At 33.8% G+C, this 20,765-nt stretch overlaps 1 protein-coding gene across 2 annotated transcripts in view; it reads right to left on the bottom strand.

Moving 5' to 3' along the window:
• Positions 1-20,765, bottom strand: part of ADAM29 (ADAM metallopeptidase domain 29) — a 59,404-nt gene that overhangs the window by 26,748 nt on the left and 11,891 nt on the right. The window contains exon 2 of one of the 2 annotated variants that reach the window (XM_047719790.1): positions 16,530-16,633. The exons of the other annotated variant lie outside the window; for it this stretch is intronic. The gene's annotated coding sequence lies outside the window, so the exon portion shown is untranslated. The remainder of the gene's footprint in view (positions 1-16,529; positions 16,634-20,765) is intronic. 2 annotated transcript variants of the gene reach the window in all.

Below are 20,765 nucleotides of genomic sequence, written 5' to 3'. Positions count from 1 at the left end.
TTGGGAAGTGGTGGTTGTGGGGAGTTAGGACACTTGTTTTAAGCTGGATTTCCCCAGTCATTTTGCTGATTTTACTTAGAGTATGTATTTTTGAAATATTTCACGACACTGAGAGAATTTATTAAGACTTACTGACTGCCCCTCCATCAACAAGCCACGTTTTAGATTTAGCATTAACAAGGAAATGTGCCATCATGAAAATAATCTTGATCAGAAAAGGCTTTAGGGATGACTTCAGAGGATATAAACATGACTTGAGTATTGCAGGATAATAGAAGAATCACAAGAAAAACCGTGGTGACTTAATACACAGAATAATATTTGGCACATAGAATGCCATCCCTAACACATTGATTGGATTGATGGGAGAGGAAAAAATAAAAGGAGGGTTGCTCCATGCAGAGATACCATAGTGTAGAAAGTCAGAGATATTTGAGAGAATCTGCCACATATGGGCATCCTATCTTCAGGTTTTACTTTATTGCCCTGTGTAAGGATTTGGAGAGGAATAGAAAGCCAAAATGTGCCTTGTATCTGTTATAAAGTTTATATTTTTAATGTATCATATTACATAAATTTTTTATTTTATTTTATTTATTTATTATTATTTTTTATTTGACAGACAGAGATCACAAGCAGGCAGAGAGGCAGGCAGAGAGAGAGGAGGAAGCAGGCTCCCTGCTGAGCAGAGAGCCCGATGCGGGGCTTGATCCCAGGATCCTGGGATCATGACCTGAGCCGAAAGCAGAGGCTTTAACCCACTGAGCCATTCAGGTGCCCCATAAAGTTTTTATTTTTAAAGTGATGAGGAAAAACCGAGGGATTCTAAGGAGGTGGGTTATATGGCCATTTTACACTTTTACAATGTGTGACTCTAGCTGTAGTGAGGAATAGATTGGGGATATTGAAACCTGAAGCAGAAATTCTGTCAAAGGGTATTACAATGCTTTGGGTGGTAAATGAAAGGCAAAAAACAAGTGATACAGTGAAAATGGGAGCATGGTCCATACAAGTTTTAGGGCTAGCTCAATATGAAAACAAAAGGTGTCTATGTATGTGTGCGTGTGTGTGTGTGCGTGTGCGTGTGTGTGTGTGTGTGTGTATATATATATATATATATTACAGAAATGTGTATGATAACTTTTTGTATTTCTGGCTAAAGGGTTGTTGGGCAAATTCTGTGGCCATTTACTGTAATAGAATATCAAGAGAGAGGTACAGGTTTGGTGAGAAAGTACATTTAATTTTGAGCTTAATAGAAGTATCTCTAGAAAACTCAAGTGGAGAACAATTATGTTAAAAATAAAGTTCTCAAATTCAGAAATGTGTCCTGTTTGAAGACCAAAACATTGGGCATCACCAATATATAGATGAAAAGGTATGGGGTTGAGACAATATATAAAATGATAGGAAAAGAGACTCAGGGTAGAAATATAAGGAATGAAAAAAAAAAAGAAATATAAGGAATGACAATATCTAATACATAATGAATTTAAGGAATGGAGATATCTAATATGTAGTGAATAAACAATGATATTCTCTAGATATAGAAGTATCACAAAGAATGCATGTAAGAGTCACTTAGGGTTATAGTTTGAAATTCACAGTGAAAATTTGGTATTTTAAGCTGCATTTTGTAAAGGAGGAAAAGTTATGTAATGGCAGATAGGAAGAACATGGCAGCTGAGTGACATATAATAAAGATGGGTCTTTAAATATTTCAATTTCCTCTTCATGTAAATCTCATTAACTAAAATAAATGTTTTTGTTATATGTTTAAAAGATATACTGGGGCGCCTGGGTGGCTCAGTGGGTTAAAGCCTGTGCCTTCGGCTCAGGTCATGATCTCAGGGTCCTGGAATCGAGCCCTGCATTGGGCTCTCTGCTCAGCAGGGAGCCTGCTTCCTCCTCTCTCTCTCTCTGCCTGCCTCTCTGCCTACTTGTGATCTCTGTCTGTCAAATAAATAAATAAAATCTTAAAAAAAAAAGAATCATTTCTTGAAAAATAACTGAGACTGAACATATACTCAGCAAAATCTCATCTAGCACAATTAGCCTTCTTTTTTTATTTTTTTTAAAGATTTTATTTATCTGACAGACAGAGATCACAAGCAGACAGAGAGGCAGGCAGAGAGAGAGAGGGAAGCAGGCTCCCTGCCGAGCAGAGAGCCCGATGTGGGACTCGATCTCAGGACCCCGAGATCATGACCTGAGCCGAAGGCAGCGGCTTAACCCACTGAGCCACCCAGGCGCCCCACAATTAGCCTTCTTGATGCAAATTATTTATTTTGAATTGTAACAAATTTAATACTGAACCTAGTTTGCACTCTTTATAAGATTAATCAAGTGAATTTTTTTGAAGCATACAAAAATTTATTTAACTGAAACAAAAATGTTTTGGTTTACCATATATTAGAGATATATGTTAATTACTTATTGAGTACTTACTATGTGCCAGACATTATTTTATGTCTTTAACTTTTAACTTTATATTCCTTTATTTTAAGTACTTTAACTATATGAAGTAATGTTAGTCCACCTTTATTTGGGAGGAAACTAGAATTCAGACAGAATAAATAGCCTGAGGTCACACAGTTATAAACCAGGATAGCCAAGAAGTGAGATCTTATTAACTATTTTATTTATATATATATATATATATACACACACACACACACACACACACACACACACACACACATACACACACACATACACGCACATGTGTGTGTATATATATATATATATATATATATTTATTTATTTATTTATATAAACATTGACTACCAATTCCCAGATCAAAATATGTGGTATTTTTAACAACCTGAAGGCTCCCTCATTCTTCCTCCCAGTGAATATCTAATGCTTCCAAAGATAGTCATAATTTGGACCTCTATTACTATAGATAGGTTTTACCTAAATTTGAAATGCTTATGAATGGAATTATAGAATATGTACTTGTTTTGTTCTGGTTTCTTTCACTCTTTACCATGTCTGTGAGATTCATTTTTGATATTTTAGATGTAGTTCATTCTTTTTGTTGTTGTATATTATTACACTGTGCAAATATTAGAGTTTATCCACCCTAGTAGTAAGAAAAAAAAACATTTTTCAAGTTTGGGGCAATTTTATTTTACTTTATTATTTTATTTTATTTTACTTTATTTTATTTTATTTTATTGTTTTAGAGAGAGAGAGTGAAAGTGTGTGAGTGGGGTAGGGAGGGGTAGAGGGAGAGAAAGAGAGAATTTTAAGTAGGCTTCACACTCAGGGCAGAGCCCTGTGTCAGGCTTGATCTCACAATCCTGACATCTTGACTTGAGCCAAAATCAAGAGTTGGATGCTTTGCTGACTGAGCCATCCAGGTACCCCTGGGGTATTTTTAAATAAAGTTGCTGTAAGCACTTTGTAGTTAGTTTTGGTTAATAAAATCAATCCTTGAACTGTTGAATGCAGCAAATAATAATTTTTTTTTAGAGTTAACATAGTATTCTATATTAATTAGAATTGTTTAAAAAGTTTTCTTCTATTCCTGAATTTATACCATATCTTTATCCATTCATAGACAATGAACATTTGGGCTTTCCATAATTTGGCTATCATAGATAATACTGCTATAAACATTGGCATGCATGTACTCCTTCAAATTGGTATTTTTGTATTTGTATTTTAGGGTTAAATACTTAGTAGTAAGATGGCTGAGTCATAGGGTAGTTCTATTTTTCTTTTTCTTTTTTTTTTTAAAGATTTTATTTATTTATTTGACAGAGAGAGATCACAAGTAGGCAGAGAGGCAGGCAAAGAGAGAGGGGGAAGCAGGCTCCCTGTGAGCAGAGAGCCCGATGCGGGACTCGATCCCAGAACCCTGAGATCATGACCTGAGCCGAAGGTAGAGGCTTAACCCACTGGGCCACCCAGGCGCCCCGGGTAGTTCTATTTTTAACTCTTTTTCCGGAATAGTACCAATTTGCACTTCCACCAATGGTGTAAGAGGGTTCCCCTTTCTCTACAACCTCACCAACACCTGTTGTTTCTTTTGTTGTTAATTTTAGCCATTTGACAGGTGTGAGGTGATATCTCATTGTAATTTTGATTTGTATTTCCCTGATGATGAGCATTGTTGAACATCTCATGTGTCTGTTGGCCATCTTGATGTCTTCTTTGGGGAAATGTCTATTCATGCCTCTGCCCATTTTTGATTGGATTACTTGTTTTGGGGTGTTGAATTTTATAAATTCTTTGCATATTTTAGATACTAACCCTTTATCTGATATGTCATTTGTAAATAATTTCTCCCATTCCAAAGGTTGCCTTTTAGTTTTGTTAATTATTTCCTTTGCTGTGCAGAAGATCTATATTTTGTTGAAGTCCCAGTCATTTATTTTGGCCTTTTTTTCCTTACTGCAGGAAACCTATCTAGTAAGAAGTTGGTATGGCCTATGTCAAAGAAGTTACTGCCTATGTTCTTTTTTAGGATTTTAATGATTTCTCATCTCACATTTCGGTTTTTGATCTATTTTAAATTATTTTTCTGTATGGTATAAGAAAGTGTTCTTTTGATATCTGCAAACTCTTTTGGTCCTCCCCACTACTGCTGTTTTAAACATAGTCTCACATGTCTGTATTTACTGGCATTTTATTTGCATTTGGGAAGGTTTCAGTCTCCCCCTTTGAATTACCATATTTAGGTTGTTCATGTATATATGTGTGTGTATGTGTATTCTGACGACCACACCAAATTTTGAACTTCTTAAGAGTAGAGAAGAAATAAGCATGGGACTTTAGATTCAATCAGTCATTTCAGCAGAAACCAGGAATTGAAAGGAAGCTATCCAGGAAGAATCTGTGGAGAGCCTTTGTGTCTAGTGGTGTGGATTCCCTTAACATTCACCAAAAAAGCCAGTAAGATTTTTAAAATGTTATACCGGCAGGAACACTATTCTCTTGGTCTAAATGGAAGAGTGATTAAATGAAATGAAGAAAAGTTGTCATTCTGTGGATTCTGGGAATCCACAAGAGGAATCAGTCTTCCCAGAGGGTGAGAGCACTGCTGTAGAAGTGACAATAGGATAAAGCCACCTCATCAATATCATAGTTTTTTTTTTTTTTTTTCCAGAATTCCCTCAGTTATTCATCTATTTGTCCTGCCATGGCCATCTAGCAGTCCCAGGTGTGCTAGGCATAGTGCTGTGCTCTTGTTATACAAAGCAAATGATAATAGTACATGCTATTGAATACATAAATACAAATGATATATAATTCCTCACATCAACTTTTGAAATATAAATTTAAACAAATAAGCTATTACACAGAGTCTTTTCTGGGAGAGAAGGTATTCACACTTTGGAAAGTTACATGGAATTTCTCTGTTAAGTAATCAGAAAAGATCATTCTTAAGGGAGAAGTAACAAAATGCTCAAAAGGCAAGAGATGTGGGCACCTGAGTGGCTCAGTCGGTTAAGCGTCTGCCTTCTGCTCAGGTCATGATCTCAGGACCCTGGGATTAATCCCTGCTTCAGGCTCTCTGCTCGTCAGGGAGGCTGCTTCTCCCTATCACTCTCCCTCTGTGGGTTCTCTCACTCTCTCTCAAATAAATAAATGAAATCTTAAAAAAACAAAAGGCAAGAGATGTAAAATAATTAGTATGTGTGGGGAAGGATGTTATTTTGCATCAACACATGTTTTGAAGCAGAGAATGGTAGGAGATGCAGTCTGTGATATAGGTAGGAGTTATGAAAAGCTATCTATTCAAGCAAAATAATTGCCATAAAGACATCTTTGGCAGCTGGATGTAAACATTTTGGGGTATCATGCATTTTAAACAAATTTAACAAACTCAAAAAACACATACTGCAAAATATATGTGTGTGTGATATATAAATCTAGGAGGATACTTGATAATTTATGAATTCTGTTTATAGTATTGTTGTGCAGTGAATGTTTGTGTCTCCCCAAAGTTCACGTGTTGAAATTCTAACTTCTAATGTGATGGTATGAGGAGGTTGGGCCTTGGTGAAGCCCTTATGAACGGGATTATTGCCATTATAAAAGGCCCCAGAGCACTTTTTCTCTTTCTCTTTTTTTTTTCCACTATGTGAAGACACAGTTAAAGGATGAACCTTCTTATGAACCAGAAAGTGGGTCCAACCAAATACTAAATCCTCTAGCATGTTTGATCTTGCACTTCTCAAAAAACAAAACTGCGATAAATGTTTTTGTTTAAGCCAACCAGTCTGTGATATTCTGTTTTAACAGCCTAAATGAACTAAGGCAAAATTGTTACAGAGAAGTGGGAGGTGCTTCTGTGACAAATATCTACAAATGTGGAAACAACTTTGGAAGTGGATTGAATTCATACAGGACTATAACAAACAAAGAAGCAGTTTTTAAGCTGGTTTTGATGGTTAAAGTAAGATAACTCAGTTTAAATACTTAGGTCAATGCCTACCATACTCTATGTATTTAATAAATAAGGGTTATTATTTTTTTAAATAAAACAAATGATTTCTCATATCCCCAGGTTATTCTTCAACAACAAAATATGCTTTCTTTACACTGAACAGGAAAAAAAAATTCTAAATAAATGGATTTGGAGGGAAGTTGAATGGAGTGTTTGTTTGAAACAGTGTTTCTTTGTGTGATCCCATATCTCTAGAAACATGTGGATGGTAACTGTGCTCTCACTTATCTTTCAGCAAGCAAGAAAAAAAGAAAATACACATCATGGATTTCTAGATTTTTTCCCAAAGTCTTTTAAAGTAATTTTTGTCATCAATTTTTATCTAACATTTTATCTTCCATCTGGTTCAATTCTCTGTTTTTCAGGAGCACAAGGTTTTACATAGGAAACTGGATAACCACTTCCTTTTTACTTTGAAATGGATACATTTCCTGACTCCTTAATTTTGGCATTAGTATAAGAGGTATGAAAACTCTTTCAGGATTAATAATGTAAAACAAATTCTGTCAGAGAACGTTTGTATTGAATAGCTTAAAAGGGAAAACTGCATTCCCCTAGCACATTGTAAGATGTCTCCTTTCATCCTATTTTTAACAAAAGAGTCATTTAATTAATTCTATATTTGTTAGCATTCAAGGCATGAATATATGAAAAGGGCAAGGTTGCCATGATAGTTCAATACTTTTTAAAAAATATATCAACTGTTTTTTAAAACAGTTTTAGATTTACAGAAAAAAATTGCGAATACATTGCAGAGTTCCCATATACTCCCATGCCCATTTTTCCCCCTATAAATAACATCTTATATGGTGCATTTTCACAATTAATGAACCAATATGGACACATATTAACTGAAGTTTATATTTTATATGAATTTAAAAATGTCTATCTATTTTTAGTGCCAATATTCCACCCAAGATACCATATTATAATAAGCCACCATGCTTTCTTAGGCTTTTTTGTCTGTGGCATTGTTTTTGATGACAAAAATTCTCTTGTGGAGTTCTGGCAGGTGTTTTGTAGAGTATCCCTAAATTGAAGTTTATCTGATTTTTTTTTCATGATTAGACTGAAATTATACATTTTTGTAAGGAAGGATACGATATTTCTCATGACATCATATCAAGGGTATCTACTTTCTTTCTTTTGGCTTAAACAACAGAAATTTATTTTCTCACATTTTTTTTTTAAATTATGCTACATTAGTCACCATTCAGTAAATCGTTAGTTTTTGATGTAGTGGTTCCATGATTCATTGTTTGCATATAACATCCAGTGCTCCAGGCAATCCATGCCCTTCTTAATACCCATCACTGGGCTAAACCATCTCCCCAGTCCTCTCCCCTCTAAAACTCTCAGTTTGTTTCCCAGAATCCATAGTCTCTCATGGTTCATCTCCCCCTCTCATTTCTCCTCCTTCATTTTTCCCTTCCTTCTCCTAATGCCCTGGAGGGTATTCATTATGTTCCACAAATAAGTGAAACCATATGATAATTGACTTAATCTGTTTGACTTATTTCACTTAGCATAATCTCCTCCAGTACCATCCATGTTGATGCAAAAGTTGGGTATTCAACCTTTCTGATGGCTGAGTAATATTCCATTGTGTATAAGAACCACATCTTCTTTATCCATTCATCTGTCGTAGGGCTTCTTGCCTCTTTCCACAGTTTGGCTATTGTGGACATTGCTGTTATGACCATTGGGGTGCATAGGGCCATTCCTTTCACTACATCTGTATCTTTGAGATATATACCCAGTAGTGCAATTGCTGGGTCATAGGAGAGCTCCATTTTTAATTTGTGGGGGACCTCTATACTGTTTTCCAAAGTGGCTGTACCAACTTGCATTCCCACTAATAGTGTAAGAGGGTTCCCCTTTCTCCACAACCTCTTCAACACTTGTCTCTTGCCTTGTCAATTTTTGCCATTCTAACTGGTCTAAGGAGGTATCTCAGTGTGGTTTTGGTTTGAATTTCCCTGATGGCTAATGATAATGAACGCTTTTTCGTGTGTCTGATAGCCATTTGTATGTCTTCTTTTGAGAAGTGTCTGTTCATGTCTTCTGCCCATTTTTGCCTTGATTATTGAAGAGACTGTCTTTTTTCCATCGGATATTTTTTTCTGCTTTGTTGAAGATTATTTGATCATTGAGTTGAGGGTCCATATCTGGGCTCTTCATTCTGTTCCATGGTCTACGTGTCAGTTTTTGTGCCAGTACCATGCTGTCTTGGTGATCACAGTTTTGTAATATAGCTTGAAAACAGGTAATGTGATTCCCCCAGCTTTGTTTTTCTTTTTCAACATTTCCTTGGCAATTCGGAGTCTTTTCTGGTTCCATACAAATTTTAGGATTGTTTGTTCCAGCACTTTGAAAAATGCCATTGTTATTTTGATTGTAGTGGTGTTGAAAGTATAGATTGCTCTGGATAGCATAGACATTTTAACAACGTTTATTCTTCCAATTCATGAGCATGGACTATTTTTCCATTTTTTTGTGTCTTTGATTTTTTTCATGAGTGTTCCATAGTTAGTAGACTATAGATCCTTTACCTCTTTTGTTAAATTTATTCCAAGGCATCTTGCAGCTTTTGGTGCTATTGTAAATGGAATCAATTCTCTAATTTCTCTTTCTACAGTTACATTGTTAGTGTAATAAGAAAGCAACTGATTTCTGTGCATTGATTTTGTATCCTGCCACATTACTGAATTGCTTATGAGTTCTAGTAATTTGAGGGTGGAGTCTTTTGAGTTTTCCACATAAAGTATCATGTCATCTGCAAAGAGAGAGAGTTTGACTACTTCTTTGCCAATTTGAATACCTTTTATTTCTTTTTGCTGTCTGCTGTTTCTAGGATTTCTATTACTATGTTGAACAATACTGGTGGGAACGAGCATCCTTATCATGTTCCTGATCTTAAGGGAAATGTTTTCAGGCTTTGCCCTTTGAGAATGTATTTGCTGTGGGTTTTTCATAGATGGATTTTATGAAGGGGTACCTACTATAACATGATTTATCATAATTGATGTTGACCTTGATCAAATGGCTTGGTAGCATTTGTCCAATTTCTCCACTGTAAAGTTTTTTATATTGTACTCTTTGGCAGTATGACATTTTGCACAGCCCATATATAAGAATGGGGAAAAATGTACTTCCCCCCAAGTTCCTAACACCCACTAATCCTTGTATTGTCTTAGTACTGCCTTTTCCAGAATCTCATTTAAATGAAATCATTTATAATCTCAATTAAATGAAACCATATACATTGGCTTCTTTCACTTAGCAGTGTGTACTTAAGTTTCATCTATGTCTTTTCATTGGTTAATCTTTTTTTTTTTAATTACTGAATGGTATCCTCCATATTGATATACCACAGTTTGTTTATTCCATTACATATTGAAGGTCATTTTGGTGGCTACTAGTTTTTGGTGATTAAGAATAGATCTGTTGTAAACATTCATCTGATGACATTTATACTGAAAAAGTTTCAAAGTGCATAAATGCTGATGAGTATGATGGATTTTATGATAAAATTATATTTAAATTTTTTAAAAAAAGGAATGAGAGTTACTCTTGGTCTGCATTCTGATCGTGTCAGTTTTTGGATTTTACCTATTCTTAGGGGTATGTGGCAGTATCTTGTTTTGATCTACAACTTTGTAATAACAAATGATGCTGCTTGCTGTCTATTTTTTGTACATGTTCTTTGATGGGAGAATCTGTTCAAATCTTTTCCCCTTTTTAAAATTTGGCTTTTGTATTATTGTTGAGATTTAAATATGAGTTATATATTTTAGATTAGGTCTACTATCATATATGTGTTTTGCATATAATTTCTTTAGGACTATAACACTTTTTCATTCTCTATATGGTATCTTCAACAGAACATATATCTTTAATACTGATAAAATCCAGTGTATCATTTTTTTTTTCTTTTATGGACCATGCTACTGGTGTTTTATCTAAAAAATTGTTGCCAAAGCACCTAGACATTTTTCTGTGTTTTCTGCAGAAAGTGTTACAGTTTCATGTTTCATATTTATGTCTAGAGTTCATTTTAGTGAATATTTGTGGACGTTGTAAAGTTTGTATCTTTTCATGTTTAATATTTCCAGTACCATGTCAAGAAGATGATCTTTTCTACATTGAATTGTGTTTATTGCCTTGGTGAATATCAGGAAACTGCATTTGTGTGGGTCTGTGTTTTGACTTTTCCTTAAAACTTTAAAATCCATTTCCAGTATCTACAAAAAAAGTTTCCTGGATTTTATTGGAATTGTGCTGAATCTATAGACCAATTTGGGAAGAAATTACATTTTTTTTTTTAATTTGACAGACAGATCACAAGCAGGCAGAGAGACAGGCAGAGAGAGAAAGGAGGAGGAGGCAGGCTCCCCGCTGAGCAGAGAGCCCGATGTGGGGCTCGATCCCAGGACCCTGGGATCATGACCTGAGCCGAAGGCAGAGGCTTTAACCACTGAGCCACCCACGCGCCCCAGAAATGACATTTTAAAGGTATTGTTTTCCAATTCATAAACATGGGACTCTCTTTTTATTAAGATATCCTTGGTTTTTTCTTCAGAGTTTGTATTCTTCCACATATAGATTCTGTGCATGTTTTATTATATTTAAACCTAATTTTTTTGGAGCTAGTGGGAAGTTTTTTTTTAAACCCTCCCAATATTTGAGAATTTTTCAGCTTTTTAAAAATTTTTCTTAATTTCCTATGTAATTCTGTAGTGACCTAAGAATATTTTGTATGTTTTATATTCTTTTACATTTATTAGATTGTTTATGACCCAGAACATTCCATGTGAGGTTGAATGAATGTGTATTTTGCTGCTGTTGGTTGGAGTATTCTAAAAATTTCAGCTAGATGCAGTGTATGGAGAGTACTGTTCAAGTCAGCTATATCCTTTCTGATATTGTGCCTACTGGATCTATCAGTTACTACAAAAAGGAGTTAAACTCTCCAATTATAGTAGTAGGTTGTCCGTTTCCCCTTACATTTCTCTTAGTTCTTGCTTTCTATATTTTGACACTCTATTGTGAGATACATGCATATAAAACACTGTTCGGTCTCCTAAGAGTTTTTGTCATTAACTATTTTTATCCCTGATAAATTTCCTTTTCCTGAATTCTGCTTAGTCAATACTCTGACAATTTTATCTTTTAGTTGATGTGTTTAACTAATATATAATTGATATAGTTGGATTAATATCTTTAATATTTGTGACTTTTATACTCATTGCATTTGTCTTTTGTTGTCTTTCTTTTCTACTCCTATTTTTCTGACTTCTCTGGTTTTAATTAAGTATTTTATGACTTCATTTTTGTTCTCTTAGCATATCACTTATACTTCTTTGATAATGTTTTTTAGGTTTTGCTTTATAATTTACACTATACATTTATAACTAACCTACCTAAACAGACCATGTTACATACAGTGCAGGTATAGTAGTTTTCTCAAATTTCTCTTCTCTATGACTATGCAGCCATTTATTTCACATATATATGTGGTATAACTACCCAATATATTGTTATTGTTTTAAATACTAAATGGTTAATATTAGATTACTTACAAATAAGAAAACTAAAGTATTTTACTTTACCTTAATCCTTTTCCAACACTCTTCTTTGATTTTGTATATCTGAGCTTCTGATCTATATAGTTTTTTTTCTCCTCCCTAAACTTTTTTTTTTTTTTTTTTTAACATTTATTGCACTGCAGGTTTGCTGATGATAAATTTCCTCATGGGAAACTTTGTGTTTGAAAAATAATTTCACTGGATGTAGAATTCTTGCTTGGTGAATTTTTTTTTTCCCAACAGTTTAAATATTTCACTCCACTTTATTGTTGCTTTCATGGACTCTGGTTTTTAAGAAGTCCACTGTTATTCTGATCCTTGTTTCTCAATAGATAAGGTGTTTTTCCCTGGGCTTCTTTCAAGTTTTTCTCTCATTCTTGATTTTCCAGAGTTTTAATATGACAAGCCTAGGTGTCGGCTTTTGGTATTTATCTTGGATGGTGTTGGTTGGCTCTGTGTTTTTTTACTTTCATTGATTTTTGACAATTCTCAGCCATTATTACTTTAAATATTTCTCATTTTCCTTTTTCTTTTTTTTTTCTGGTATTCTTATTATATGTATGTTATGATTTTTGTAATTGTTCCACAGTTAATTATTTTTCATTCTTCTTTTCTCTTTTCTCTTAGGTTTTTCAGCTTGGGAAAATTCTAGTGGTACATCTTTCACCTCACTGCTTATTTCCTTGGCTACGACCAGTCTGTTGATGGGCCCATCAAAGGAATTCTTCATTTTTTAAAGTATTTTGTTGTGTTTGTTGTGTTTATTGTTACTAACATTCTAAGACTACTTTCTTGGAGGTTTTTTTTTTTTTCCTAAGATTTCATTTCTTTGACAGAGAGCACAGGCAGGGGCAGTGACAGGCAGAGGGAGAGGGAGAAACAGGCTTCCCATTGAGCAGGGGACCCAATATGAGACTCCATCCCTGAATTGTGGGGTTATGACTTGAGCCAAAGGCAGACACTTAACCAACTGAGCCATCCGGGCACGCCTACTTCCTTAGAGTTTTTATCTCTTTGTTTACACTGCCCACCTGTTTTTGCACGTCATCTGCTGTTTCTAATGAAGACCTTAGCATATTTATACTTAAATTCTCTGATCATTCCAAAATGTATGTCATCTCTGAATTTGGTTGTGATGTGTGCTTTGTCTCTTTAGACTATTTTTTTTTCTGCCTTCAGCTCTAGTTGTAACTTTTTTCTTGAAAGTTGGACATGATGTATCAGATAAGGGGAAAAAAGCTAAATAAGTCTTTGGTTTAAGGTTTTGTTACTTTGCCTTAGACTTAGAATTGGGCTATGTCTAATGTTTGCTATAGCTGTAGGTATCAGAGATGTCAAATTTTTTAGCTTCTTTTTTTTTTTTTTTGCCTCCCCTGTTGCCTTAGGCTTTCTTTTTTTTTTTTAAAGATTTTATTTATTTATTTGATAGACAGAGATCACAAGTAGTCAGAGAGGCAGGCAGAGAGAGAGGGGGAAGCAGGCTCCCCGCTGAGCAGAGAGCCCGATGTGGGGCTCGATCCCAGGACCCTGGGATCATGACCCAAGTTGAAGGCTGAGGCTTTAACCCACTGAGCCACCCAGGCGCCCCACCTTAGGCTTTCTTAATGACTATTCGAAAGAGTCTGCACCTTTTAGCTCTCATAGCTACAATCTACTGCTAATATACTGGAACCCTACTAATGTGGTGTTAAGATATGAGAGAAAGGGAGCATTCTATAACCTTGTGATTAAATTTTAGTTTTTTAGTGGATTTTTTGTCCACGGTATGTGATCTTCACAAGTGTTTTGCAGTTCTCCTTAGATGAGACAGGAAAGCTACAGGTGGTACAATTGGGTAAGTGCCCTACTCTGAAGTGAAATAAAGCTCTGACCAAATAATTTTTTTTTCAAAAGTAGACATTTGTTGTGAAGATTGTTCTGGGACTATTTGAAAATGCTGTCTTTGCCCTACCCCATTCTGGACTTATGAGGATGTCTCTCTGGGCTTCACCATTTGAACTTGATAAAGTTCCTGGAAGTAAAACCCACAAAAGGGTAAAGGGCTTCATTAGGTATCATCTCTTCCAAGGAGTTTTTTGCTCTAATGCTAGCCTACATTCAAAATTACTCTTAAAATGTTCCTACCAGTTTATTGCTTCATTAACTTCTGCTCCAAGTAAACAGACCCCAAGTATGACCCTCTATATTTTCCTGTCTCTAGATATCAGATAATAATTTGTTCTGTGGCTTCAACTTTCTGATGGGTCCCATATAAGTCACTGATTTCAGTTTACCTTTTTAAAATTTTTCTTGTTGAAAATTTTATGTGACAACTTTTAGGTTCTTAAAATGTTAGTTAAAGATAAAATCAGAAGTCAGCCATGATATTTTTAGGACTTTGGCTAATCATGATTGGATCTGTAGGGATATTTCAACTAATTAGTTACAGCAGTCAACAGACTTAAAAGGAAACACTGTGTTTTATTTACATTGTGATTATTAATATTTCCTGGTGACAGTTACATTTAAGTTTTTATTTGAAGTTTAAATATGATCTGAATTTGTCTTCATATTTTGAAATACTTAAGGAATTGTGAAACATATTCACTTCTACCAAACCAAGACCCTAGTGGTTAAAAAGAATAATCATGGACTAATTTAACAGTTGGAAAGTTAATAGAATGTTTCCAGTTTGATCTGATATTCAAATTAATCTTTGCCATAACTGTTTGAGTCTGGCTATCTATGGACTTATTTATTTTTATTTTTAATGTGTATTTAGAACTCCATGTGAAAATTGAAATCCTTTTATTGAAAACTTCCCTTGACTTCTATACTCTTGTAGCTTAGAAGCTATTTTAAAATTTGACCACAGGTGAGCATGCAAGCAAACATACACATAGAAATTATTTCCATATTTTCTACTGTAACAGTTAATAATATGTCTTCCACTGTTTAATAAAGGTTTTTTAAATGCTCAACACATATAAAATACCCACAAAAATATATTAGTATCACATAATTTATAATATATAATACCATGTACTATTTCTTGTCAAATAACAGAATCAAGCTCTGTGCATGTCCAAATCAGATATAAATCTAAATTTAAAGCTCCATTATATTTAAGTATTTGCTTTGTTTACCTTAAAATTATAACTGAAGTTATTTTATTTTTTTATTTTTAAGATTTTATTTATTTGTCACAGAGAGAGGGAGCTCAAGCAGGGGGAGTGGCAGGTAGAAGCAGACTCCCCACTGAGCAGGGAGCCTGAGTGAGGCTGGATCCCAGGATCCTGGGATCATGACCTGAGCCAAAGGCAAACACTTAACTGAGTGAGCTACCCAGGTGTCCATAACTAAGGTTATTTAGATATCAGCTATGTATATCTGATAAATGGTTCTGATGATTACACTCATAAAATGAAGTACAAAATATGACGTGAATGTTATTTATACAGCTACATACAAAATGTCATTCTATCTCTGCCAGGTATAAAATCGTCTACAATTCTACATGCACTCTCTACAGAACTTATATTTTCTATTTGAAAATTAAGTATAATTGGGAAAATTGATAAATATTTCTTATATAATCTCTAATTATAATATACTAGTTTTACATATATTTTAAGAAAAAAATAATTATCCTTGGCAAGAGTTTGAGGGAGGAATATAAACAATCAACTAATTTAAAAATATATAAATTTGTTGTTATAAAAGAAACTTTTTCCGTTGGATGTTTTAATTTCATCATTCACCATTTCATTTTAGATCATAGACTCTACTTAAATGTTATAACAGAGAAACATATTTCTTCAATTATTTTTTCAAAAACCTCTCCATTTATCAGCTTATTTGAAAACCACTATAGTTGTCAGTATTTTAATATATTCAAAATATCAGCAGGAAAATACAATATTGAAATCCTCACATTGTTTTCTGTATAATTTGACTAAAATTTGCCCTATAAGAAATAAATCACAGTATAGATTTTTAGTTTGTAGAAATGACCAATGTGCTTTATCATTTTATTTCTTTAAATACAGAATGCTTGAGAACTTTAGAATGTGACTAACAAAACCAAAAGAACAATTCCAATGAACTGAGAGTATGAGTTTCAATATGTAGAAACACACTTATTTACAATATTGCATTAAAAATTATGTAATAAACTTCCTTTTTATCTGAAGTATATAAATGATTTCATGTTCTAAAACTTACATAGAGAAAATGTGTTGCTATTAAAAACAGATCTTACATTAATAGTAGTTTTATAAGATATGGGGAAAAAAATTATTGGTTGACCTGAGACTAGATTAGATTCTACCAAAATTGTACTAAGTTGGAAAATAAAATTGGCTGAAGTCCAGATATAAACAATGGATGTAAAGCACAGTACTTTCTAAGTAACTCCCATGATTTAAATTGGTAATTAGTTGGAGGACTGGAAAAACAAAAGTGGGGAAGAAAAATTTGGAAGATATTTAATAAAATGTTACCTCATGGTTATGTTGATAACTTCTTTTCTTGAAAGTTTCTCAAGACAGTTCAAACAGATGTCATAGGGAAGAATGGGAGGAGAGATGAGGAAGATTTCCCCACTCTATGAGCAACAAATAACATTTGGTGTGAAATGAGATATGTATAGTACGTAAACAATTGACATGTTTTGAGGTAAGCATTATGTGATATTTTTTCTCCCAAATCCAGCATATAAAAAAAGAGAATAGGAACATATGTTGTGCATGAAGGAAAATGTATACCTTACCAGGCTGGCAGATACATGTGAAGGTTTTGTGAAAGAAATACTGTAAAGTAATTTATTTCTATAGAAATGAGTTTTACAGGGGTGCCTGGGTGGCTCAGTGAATTAAGCCACTGTCTTCAGCTCAGGTCATGATCTCAGGGTCCTGGGATTGAGCCCTGCATTGGGCTCTCTGCTCAGTGGGGAGCCTGCTTCTCTCTCTCTCTCTCTGCCTGCCTCTCCGCCTACTTGTTCTCTCTCTCTCTGTCAAATAAATAAATAATAAATCTTAAAAAAAAGAAAGAAATGAGTTTTACAAAAATAACATTTAAGAGTAAGAGTAATTTCACTATTTCTGTGCTTTTGCTCAGAGCATTAGCTGCATATACACATATCACAGTGGTGTGAAACAAATAATATTTTGTATACTGCACCTCAAAATCCTCTGCTTCTACATTTCAGAAGATCAGATACAGATGATCTGCTTTCAAAGACTATTCCTCTTCTTACTCTATAGAAACTATCTACTACCTTTACCTAATCTTTTACCTTACTTCCTCATTAGTACCTTTTATCTATTATTCTCAGTCTCACACCTTTATTGTTTTTTTCTTATCTACTGCCTTTATGTATGCATTTTTCATTATTTGAAAAACACAGATATTTCCTTTTTTATTTTTAAGATTTATTTTATTTATTTGAGAGAAAGAGCATAAGTCAGGGGGGAGGATCAGAAGGAAAGGATCTCAAACAGACCCCACTAAGCAGGGAACCCCACAGGGGGGCTCAATCTCATAACCCCAAGATCTGACCTGAGCTGAAATCAAGTGTGAGAGGCTTTAATGACTGAGCAACCCAGGTGCCCCCATAGCACAACATCTTTACTGGAAAAACACAGATATTTCTTTCAACTTCTTTCCATCTTGGATAATATTCTCTAAAGAAGTATTTTTCTAAAAACAAAACAAAACAAAAAACAAACAAACAAAAAAAACCTCTCTGTCAAGTAAATAAATAAAATCTTTAAAAAAAGAAGTATTTTCCTACATAGTCAAAATAGCATTAAATCTAACAAAATAAATTATTATTTTTAACACCATCTAATATCTAGTGCATATTTAAATTCCCACTTGTGTTCAAATGTTCTTTAGAACAAGTTTGTCTAAACAAAATCTATCAAAAGTAGTCTTTGTGAAAGGGTCTTAGAACCAAACAAAAGTTTTTTTTATCACAAATCATTCTTTTAATAGTTTTTGGACTTATTAATAACCCTTCCTGGAACAATATTTCATGACATGTGGCAAAATAGTTTTGTTTTTTTTTAATTTTCCATTTCTTTTTACTTTTTCCATACAACATAAGCATGTCCTACAGCATTAAATATTCTTGGGAAACAAATATGTTCATGGCTTCCTAATAGTCCATTGTATGAGGGTGTCATAACTTCCAATTTTCCATTGTTGTATACTTAGTATTTTTCTAATTTTCCATTATTGTAAATTATGTTTTTATTAATGCATGTCTATATTTATGTTTGAATTTTGCCTATTCTCTTAACACTGATTCCTAGAAAGAGAATTGCTCAAATGCTATTAATATTTGTAAAGGTTTTGTTATGCAGAGGGCAATTGGCTTTCAGAAAGTTATTTTCAACACATCGAAAAATTAACTTTTATTAAATAAAATATACTAAGTTCATGCATAGCCTAAACAAACCATTTGAAAATCCAGTATATACTCCCTTCTTACAATATAGATTGTAATCACTCAAATGCATTGTGGATTATTCTGATAATGATCTTCATAACAGTTGTGCTTTCTGTAGCTTTCAAGATAGAAGGTGATTATTTAGTCAGTGCAGGTATATAATATATGACTGTTCAGAGAGGAGTTTATACATGTATCTCTGATACCTGTGAATGCTTCTTTATTTCTATCACATCAACTAATTTTTATGCCTTCTAACTAAGGCTACTATGAAAATATATCAAGATATTTATGGGCTGACTTGTTCTCTCCAATTAGTAAAACACTTCATTTCTAAAATTCAGAATGTTCTCTTTAATGCAAGAAAATAATGTCCTAAACGCCTACTTCATGCTGACTTAAATTCACCACTTTTATAAGGAGAAAGACTGCTTAAAGCACTTAACAAAAAATAACAAAGCTCTACAACTTCTTTTTTTTTTAAGATTTATTTATTTCATAGGAGGGTGGGAGAGGGAGAGGGAAGGAGACTCTCCACTGAGTGCGGAGCCTAATATAGGGCTCAGTCTCCCAACCTGGAGATCACAACCTGAGCCAAAAACAAGAGTCAGATGTTCATCCAACTGAGCCACCTAGGCTCTCCAAAACTCTACAAGTTCTAAGCCAACTTGAAACCCCAAAGGGTAATTTTTTTAAAGATTCATTTATTTATTTGAAAGAGAGAGCGAACACCTAAATAGAGGGAGGGTCAGAGGGAGAGAGAGAATCTTAAGTAGACTCCATGTTAAGCATGGAGTCTCGATCTCAGAACCCTGAGATCATGATCTGAGTTAAAACCAAGGGTTGGATCTTAACCAACTGAGCTATCTAGGCACCTCTAAAATATTTTTTAAAGTATCAAATAGAGTCACAGAGCTGAAGAATACAATAACTGAGTTGAAAAATACACTAGAGGTGTTCAACAGCAAACTGGATGAAACAGAAGAAAGGATCCATTAACCCAGAGCCATTTCAGTGAAACTCATCCAATCACAGAAGAAATAGAGAGAAAGAGAAAGAAAAACAAAAGAAAGAAAGAAAAAAAGAAAGAAAGAAAGAAAGAAAGAAGAAAAGAAGAGAAAAAAAGTGAAGTTAGATTAAAGGACATTTATGGACAACATCAAGAAGACCAATATTTGCATTATAGGGGTGTCCAAAGAAGAGAAAGAAAAATGGGGAAAAAAACTTATTTGAAGAAATAATGGCTAAAAAATTCCCTAAACTGGAGAAGGAAACAGACATCCATCCAGAAAGCCCAAATTACCCCAAATAAGATGAACCCAAAGAAATATACACCAAGACATATTTTATTTAAAATGTCCAAAGTTAAAGACAGGGAGATAATCTTAAACCAGTTGTGGAAAAATACCTTTTTATGTGCAAGGGAAACCCCATAAGGCTAACTTCAGATTTTTCAGCATAAATTTTACAGGTCAGAAGGAGTAGCACAATATACCCAAAGTACTGAGAGGAAAAAACTTCCAGCCAAGATATTCTACCTGGAAAAGTTATCATTTAGAATTGAAGGGAAGATAAAGAACTTTTCAGATAAAGTTAAAGGAGTTCATCACCATTGATGTTAAACAAAATTCTTTAGGCTAAAAAAGAAAAGGTGTTAGCTAGTAACAGGAAAACATTTGAAAGTATAAATCTCACTGATAAAGGTAAATATATAGTAAGGTAGTAAATTAATCACTTAAAAAGCTAGTATTGAGGTTAAAAGACTAAACTAGTAAAAATAACTATAACTACAATGATTAATTAAGGGATACACAAGATAAAAAGTATAAAACATGATGCCAAAAACCAAAAAATGTTGGAGAGAGTAAAAATGTAGAGCTTTAGAATTCATTCAAACTTAAATTATCAATTTAAAATGGACTGTAATAAATGCTATATTTAATCCTCATGATAGTGATGAAGCAAAACCTATAGTAGTTACACAAAAGGTAAACTGCAAGCATACCACTATGGCCATCAAACCACAAAGGAAGAGAACAAGAGAAGAAGAAGAAATGAAGAGGAACTACAATATAGCCAAAAAACAATTAACTAAAAGGCAGTAAGTATACACCTATCAATAATTACTTTAATGTATATGGACTAAATTCTCCAATAAAAAGACAAAGAGCAAATGAATGGCTGGAAGAAAAAAACAAGCATATCTATATACAGGTAGATATAGATAGAGATAGAGATTATATAGATATAGATAGATATATATCCTACAGAAAACTTACTTCAG

This window comes from Lutra lutra, chromosome 2, assembly GCF_902655055.1.
Source record: "Lutra lutra chromosome 2, mLutLut1.2, whole genome shotgun sequence".
Taxonomy (NCBI): Eukaryota; Metazoa; Chordata; class Mammalia; order Carnivora; family Mustelidae; genus Lutra; species Lutra lutra.
Note: the sequence above shows the minus strand (reverse complement) of the source record. Positions and strands in the feature narration are given on the sequence as shown.